Genomic DNA, 8,135 nt, shown 5'->3' with positions numbered 1-8,135 from the left:
GTTTTTTTATGAGGTGAAAAAAATGTGTTTATTTTTACCCCAATTCAAACCAATCCTGACCATGCTCAACCCTAAAAAAACCAAAAAAGTCCCTAGCCTTTGGCTCTATAAATACATATATTTGGCTCTCCATTGGTGTATAGAAGTTGATCAGCTCCATTTGTCAACATAATAATATTCTATTTTTGACACGAAATGGAGCAAACATTTTCAACTTTTCTCAGTTGTCTACTAAGTACATCTTTACTTTGTTTCATTTTCTTTTTCATGAACTCTCTAGAACTGATTACCACTGCCAAGGGCAATCCCAGTTTAGTTCTCACCAACGAGACAGACCATCAGGCACTGCTTGCAATCAAGGATTTGATACAAGGAGATCCTCTGGGTGCCTTAAGCTCATGGAATCATTCAATTCATTTTTGCAATTGGCAAGGAGTCTCATGCGGTCGTCGACATCAACGTGTGACAGTCCTAAACCTGTCATCTCTCTCATTGGTGGGTTCTGTATCTCCTCAAATTGGGAACCTCACCTTCCTCAGGAGAATTGATCTTGGTAACAATAGTTTTCATGGCGAAATCCCACCGGAAATTGGCAAGTTGTTTCGTCTGCAGTATCTTCTGCTTTTGAATAACTCTTTTCAAGGTGAATTTCCAATCAATTTGACTCATTGTTCGAACTTCAGAGTTATCCATATGGGTGGTAACAATCTAGGAGGTAAAATTCCTACAGAGCTGGGTTCCTTGTCCAATCTCTCCAACTTGATTCTTCCAGCCAATCATCTCACTGGAGCTATCCCACTTTCAATTGGGAACCTTTCCAATCTACGTGTGCTTTCTCTAGTGTTCAATAATCTAGAGGGAAGCATTCCCACCCAACTTGGGCAGCTTTCGAAGTTGGAGTATCTTCAGCTATCAAGAAACAATTTGTCCGGTATGGTTCCTACTTCTCTTTACAATATCTCATCAATCTATTTCTTCTCCATCAATGCCAACCAATTGCACGGAATTCTACCACCAGATTTAGGCTTGACACTTCCAAATTTACTAGGATTTTATGTTGACTCCAATCAATTCTATGGCCAAATTCCATCGTCAATAGCCAATGCTACGAGACTTGTGCAAATTGATTTTGGCATCAATTTTTTTACTGGGTTCATGCCTAAAAGTCTGGGAACACTTGATGCTTTAGAACTTTTAGCTGCTTCTGACAATTCACTTGGAACAAACCAAGGCAGTGAATTAATGAGCTTCCTCACTTGTTTATCCAATTGTTCCAATCTACAAATACTAGATTTGGCTAAGAATCATTTTAAAGGTTTGTTGCCCCATTCTATTGCAAATTTCTCCACCAAGATCACTTGGTTTGCTCTAGAAGACAACTATATATCTGGAAACATACCTCTTGGTATTGGGAACCTTGTAAATTTGCAATACCTCTTTCTAGATCAGAACTTGCTTACAGGTAGTATTCCAAATTCCATTGGCAAACTCTCTATGTTGGAAAAGCTCTTTCTTAACAACAACAACACTTCTGGAGAGATCCTATCGTCCATTAGAAATCTGAGTAAGCTTGGTGAACTTGACCTATCAACAAATATGATTGAGGGAAGCATTCCTATTTCTTTAGGCAATTGTACCAATCTACAACAAATTTATCTTCATTACAATCATCTCATAGGAGCAATACCTTATCAAATCTTTGGTCTGTCTTCCCTCCTTTATCTATACTTGAGTCAAAATTACTTAACAGGACTACTACCACAAGAAGTGGGTAACTTGAAAAATCTGGGGAGACTATTTGTATCAAAAAATAAACTATTTGGAGAAATCCCTACCGCTCTCGGCAATTGTGAAGTTTTAGAATTCCTTTACATCGATGGTAACCTTTTCGAAGGTACAATTCCGACGGCCTTCAGACAATTGAAAGGTATTCAAGAGCTAGATGTTTCTAGGAACAACTTGTCTGGACAGATTCCAAGGTTTCTCGGGGAGTTTCAATTCTTTCAATATCTCAATCTTTCCTATAATAGGTTTGATGGTGAGGTTCCAAATGGAGGCGTTTTCACAAACATTAGAGCCTTCTCAGTTGTTGGAAATAGTAATCTATGTGGAGGAATTAAGCTATTGAAATTGCCTAAATGCCCAATGCAAGGCTTAAATGAAAGGAAACGACCTTTCAACCATAGACTAATAGTTCTAACAGTTACTCTCACTATTGGTGTATTATCATTGTGCATTCTAGCTGTTCTTTACCGAAATAGAAGGTCAAGGCAGCAAGTCAATTTAGCCTCACCCTTGAAAAACCAATATCCACAACTCTCTTATGGAGAACTTTTTCAAGCAACAAATGGGTTCTCTCCATCCAACTTAATTGGTGAGGGAGGATATGGTTATGTTTATAAAGGGATTCTTAACCCCAATGAACAAATTGTTGTTGTGAAGGTGCTCAAACTACACAAACGTGGAGCAAACAAGAGTTTTGTTACAGAATGTGAAGCGTTGAAGAACATTCGCCATCGAAATCTTGTCAAGATAATTACAGCTTGCTCAAGCATTGATTTTAAAGGCAATGACTTCAAGGCTTTAGTCTTCGAGTTCATGGAAAATGGGAGCTTAGAAAATTGGTTACACCCAAGTCTTTTAGAGCAACATGAACCTAAGAACTTGAACTTTGTTCAAAGGCTAAACATTGCCATTGATGTGGCATGTGCGTTGGATTATCTTCACAATCATTGTGAAATGGCTTTTGTTCATTGTGATTTAAAGCCAAGTAATATTCTTCTTGACGGTGATTTATGTGCCCATGTTAGTGATTTTGGCTTGGTAAAGATTTTTTCAACAACCAATGGAATTTCTATTCATCAGCAATCAAGTTCAATTGGGATTAGAGGAACAATTGGCTATGTTGCCCCAGGTAATTGTTTATTGCTTCTTCCGTTGAAATTGATAAAGAAATATTATTTAGTTACATTATATTATTATCTTGTAGTGAACTAAAAACCAATTACGAGATTATATAAAAATTAAGCCATGTTTTAGAGATGACTTTCCTTGACTTTGCCTTATTTTTTGTGTAGCTACCACAACAAATTAAATCAATCATTGTCCTACCCCTATCATATTTGAACATAGATTTTAACCCTTGAGATAATTTTATCTTTTGAAATGTCGAACATTTTTTTTTTTCAACAAAATAAATACAACTTACTAGTTCAATAATCATAGAAAAATTAAAAATGTTGGGCGCTTTTTTCACTATTTCATATTGCAGAGTATGGTATGGGTAAGGAGGTATCAACGCAAGGTGATATGTACAGTTATGGAGTGTTATTACTAGAAATGTTCACAGGAAAAGGACCAATTAGTAACATGTTTACAGGTAATGTAGACCTCCATAACTATGTAAAAATGTGTTTTCCGGAGCAAGTAATGCAGATCGTTGATCCCCAAATCATATTGGAAATGGAAGAGGAGCCAAGTAGGAGCATGCAAAGTAGTACAACCAACATTTCTAAACTAGAGGCTTGCCTAGTACCAGTCTTTCAAATTGGAGTTTCATGTTCTGCTGAAATGCCAAGTGAAAGAATGAGCGTGAAAGACGTTCTCAAGGAACTACACATGATTAGAAATGTATTTCTTGGGGTTAGGGGACAAAGGCATTAGGATGGAAGAAGAAATGATTTTTAACTAAAGCCGCATCTATAGGTTATTTTGATGTTCTAGAATTATCTTTCCCCCGCTTTTCTTCTCCGTCCTCTTTTCTTTTCTGAATCTGTAATTGTTAAGCTAGAAAAGGCATGAAAGTGGTTGTACTTGTGGCATTGTCGTCAAATATTTGTAGCTAGTTAAGGTTTCTATATGTTTATATGTATGCCTTCTCTATCTAGTTTTGTCATAGTTTCATTTTTTGGTTTATGGTCTCAAGTAGCTCTATTGTACATAAGAGAGCTTGGCTCAAAACAAAATAATGATGCCATAGAAGCTAAAAGAGAAAAACAAAAACAAAAACAAAAAAAGATTTAGCTCATAATATGATGGATTATGAAGTTATTATATGTCAAATACTAACCAATATCACTCATATAAATTATTGAGCAATGGGAAAAATGTTTCATTCATGTTGATTTCACTCTCATCATATATTAATCTAAAGCTTAATCTGATGGTGTAATTGTATTAGTGACATATTAGTTAGATGCAAAACTAAAACTTGATCAGTGTATATAGCTAATGGGAAATATGAATAACCTTTATTATGAGGAAAACAAAAATTTACTAGTAGAAAGTGTTAAAAAAATAAAAAGCACAATGCTAGCAAGAATCTTCTAGTATAATAAAAATGCAACCAAGCTTGCGTTACTCCAAACGTCGTCGTATGACCTGAAATCACAAACATGAGCTAGCCAGCGGGTGTGTGCTGAAAACCCCTCTTATGCCTAAGTTAGCAAATAGGACCAACAAGGAGGAAAAGTTCTGTGAATTCGAGAATAGTGATTACAATACCTGGAATTAGGTATGGTTTAAGCTTTTGTGAGTTTCACATGGTAGAGCCCTAGAGGACTCTAATTCCTTTTTGTAGAGTCCTCGTAGGAATCACACTTTTAAAGGATAACACACATCCTTTAACACCTTCCTCACTGCAAGCCAAGTGTGACGGCATAACTCTTTGCATGACTTCTAGCCGAGCAACTAAACTACAACAGCCTCTTTGGTATTTGACTCAGTTGTGCGAATCCAGCTCGGCACGCCACCATGCCAACATTGCGTGTCCCTTCACTTAGCCCGGTCAAAGCGTTGCACCCACTCGTGTTTGACCGGTCTTCTTGGGTAGCTCGGTCCGATCTTGAATGCCACTGGGAAGTAGCTTGGTTTGTTCTTGAATGCCACTTCTTTTGTAGCTCGGTCCAAGAACACTAATGCATTCAGTCAAACTTATTTGACTGGTTTCAACCTTCGCGCGGCCAAACCAAGCAATCTCCAGTGCATAGCCTGGCTCGCCTCAAGAGCTTGATTTAGTCCTGCCCAACTATTGCACATAAACTGCCCTCTCATATATAGCTAACAGGAAATATGAACAATCTTTATTATGAGAAAACTAAAATTTACTAGTAGAAAGTATTGAAAAAATAAAAAACACAAACAATCTTCTAGTATAATAAAAAAATCCCAAACTGATAGTTAGTTTAACAATAGCAACACAACGAAAATGCACAATGCCGCACCACCAAAGGACTTCCTCTGTTGATTGAGAGGGAAATGAGTGGTCTCCTCTCCATCTTTTTGTTCTGCATTGTTTTTGTTTTGTTTTGTTTTGTTTTGTTTTGGTCTTAATCAAAACGACATCATTATGCTAATCAATTATAAACAATTCTAGCTCTCCACTATGTTATACTAATTGATTGTAAACTATTTATTCTGCTTTGTTTTTTATTTTTTATTTTTTTGGTTTCTAAGGGTCTTAAGAAATGGGATTGTAAAGATTGTTGGTGGTGGTGAGTTTGATTGTTGTTGTTTGGTATGGAGTTGTTAGCTTGGTTTACTTTTGATTGAGTTTATTGTTAACTTTGTTGTTTGGCTGAAATTGTTAGCTTTGTGAAATAGGGAGGATGCAGGGGAGAGAAAGAACGAGAGAGAAGTGAATAGGTTGTGGTTTTTTTTGTTTTTTTTTTGGGCTATGCATATGTTTCAGGCATTGTGTTGCAACTCAAATTGAAATTTTGGTTTTTTCAGCCACCTCATTAGAGGTGGAGTTAGGGGGAAACAAATGGGGGGATTGTATCACCTCACCACTGTATTAAACGAAGAGCTATCGTTCACATTATTTCTTATTAGGATGTGAGCTCACCTGATGGGTGTACTTAAAATATAAATTTTAATTTTGAATTTGTAATATATTTTTTATGTTCTTTAAGTGATGAAAGTGTTCTTTAGTAAGTTAAGTGAATGGTCTTAGATTCAAGTCTTGTGGCTCTCTTTAAGCTACTATTTTTTATTTTTTCCTTTTTGGATGAAAAAATTGACCCTTGGCACAAGAAGAGAAGACCGCTTGACAAAAGGAGAGAAGGAAATTCATGGATATCAAGTGAGGTGTTCACTTTTAATAATAGCACAAATAATTTCTTACGAAGTCACATGACACAAACAGAGTGTTTAAGTTTGTGTTATGTGTCACTTAGATGATTAAGTTTTAATTTTGTCAAATCCATTAATTTTTAATTTGAATTAATTTGGTTCATTTTTAAAACGAAATCATTAACAAAATGATATTGAAATGGGAAACTTGAGCTTCTTTCAAATTCAGATGCGAACTTGAGAGAGCTTAAGGAGTTCGTGGAGCCCATCAAAGACTCCATTTCTATGATTTTAACGTTTTTTTTATAGGATCCTTAGTGTATATCATCTATGGTAAAAATTAAGTCGATATGATAATAATCATAATATTTTTATTTATTGTGTTTGGCTCTAAAAATATGAATGACAAGTATGTTTTTTAAAATTGACCATCGCTTTTTTGGAAATAAACATGATCGAATAAAAATATTATAATTATCAAATTAATTTAATTTTTTCATAGAAGATATGAGCAAATGGTTCTACAAAATGAATGGTTCAATTTATCGTGGTGAACCCCACGAGCCCCTCAAACTATCTTAAATTTAAATTTTAAAATTTGTATAGACATTGTATTAATTTAATAATCAGTGTATAGTATTATTCCAAGAGAATCACAATATTTTTATTAACTTATATGTACACATTGTACTAATTTAATAGTCCTGTCGCTCATCAAAATAGAATGTAATCATTATTGTGAATAAATTTCCCAAGTTAACATCTGGTTTAGAATCAACAATCTACCCACTAACTGAATCTAAAGAAAAAACTTTGTCATCCTTGTTAGGCTCGGACTTTGGAGAAGCAGTAATGAGAATCTCCTAACGCCAGGCCAGCAAAGCGGGAGTGCTGTGGACCAGCATCTCCTCCCGCAGAAGCAATCCCAAAGCATCATTTTATAACCCATTAGTCAACATGTGAAACCGAAGCATCATTTTATAACCCATTCGGGGCTAGCTCAGTTTTTTTGAGACATGAACTCGTCAATGCCACATGTAGAATAATTGCTCTAACAAACCCTGCTATGATTATTAAAAAAATAATTGTGATGACCGGGTATGCATTTCGTCTCATTCCCTTTGAGTTATGATCGGATTTACTCTTGTTATAGTGCAAGGTTTCTTTCTTCTTCTTTATTTTTTTTATTTTTATTTTTTTTTAATTTTATGTGAAGTCTTGTTAACCATTGGGTTCGTTGTTTTTGAAACTTACTTTCAAAATTCTCGTCCTTATTTACTTCGATTCCGAGTTTCACTTGCTTCGAAGAGGTGCAAGGTTGGATCTGAGTTGTCTAGAATTGAAGTGTTGAAAGTTTTTTGTCTGGAAGCAGGGGCCGCACGTGCGAGGGTGAGAGCCACACATGCGGGAGAGGGGCCGCACGTGCGGAAAGAGAGGCCGCACGTTCGGTGAGTGTGGAGTTTTTGGGTTGGGCTACTGCAATATATGCAGGTGCGAAAGAAGGTGCGGGGTATGGGTGCCGCACGTGCAGGGGTGAGAGCCGCTATAACACCCTCAAAATAAAGAGGATAATTCAACTCAAGAGATTCATAAACATAATAAAAAATGTTATATTTTCATTCATCAGAGTTTATATTACAAGAGATATTACATGCATTATACTTTCATAAATGTTCATTCTAAAACTACAGCATGTAACACTAATTGATTATAACAAAATAAATGCCCTTCAGGCTTACATCTTTCCAAGATATCACTTGGTTACAACAAAGGAGTCGTAAGTTCTATAAAGCCCTTGGCTTGAATTAAAATTTAAACACAAAAGTAACAAAACAGAGCCTCCAACTCCTAAGTCCTCTCAAGTTACACCCTTGGAGGAGGTATGTCACCTATACCTGAAAATGGTTTCCCAAGTAGGGTGAGCCAAAGTCCAGTAGAGATAAACTAACACAATATATGAGATTTAACTAGGATATAAATGCCAGATAAAAGTCTAATACTCAAGGCCAACTTACATTCTCCTCATTACCATTCAATATTGATAACCACATCTTAATCCATTT

At 35.9% G+C, this 8,135-nt stretch overlaps 1 pseudogene; it reads left to right on the top strand.

The window, feature by feature from the left end:
• The first annotated feature begins 267 nt into the window (after positions 1-267).
• LOC114315525 (putative LRR receptor-like serine/threonine-protein kinase At3g47570 pseudogene) lies at positions 268-3,663 on the top strand (annotated as a pseudogene).
• Positions 3,664-8,135: the final 4,472 nt, after the last annotated feature.

This window comes from Camellia sinensis, chromosome 11, assembly GCF_055761805.1.
Source record: "Camellia sinensis isolate YWXY chromosome 11, ASM5576180v1, whole genome shotgun sequence".
NCBI lineage: Eukaryota > Viridiplantae > Streptophyta > Magnoliopsida > Ericales > Theaceae > Camellia > Camellia sinensis.
Note: the sequence above shows the minus strand (reverse complement) of the source record. Positions and strands in the feature narration are given on the sequence as shown.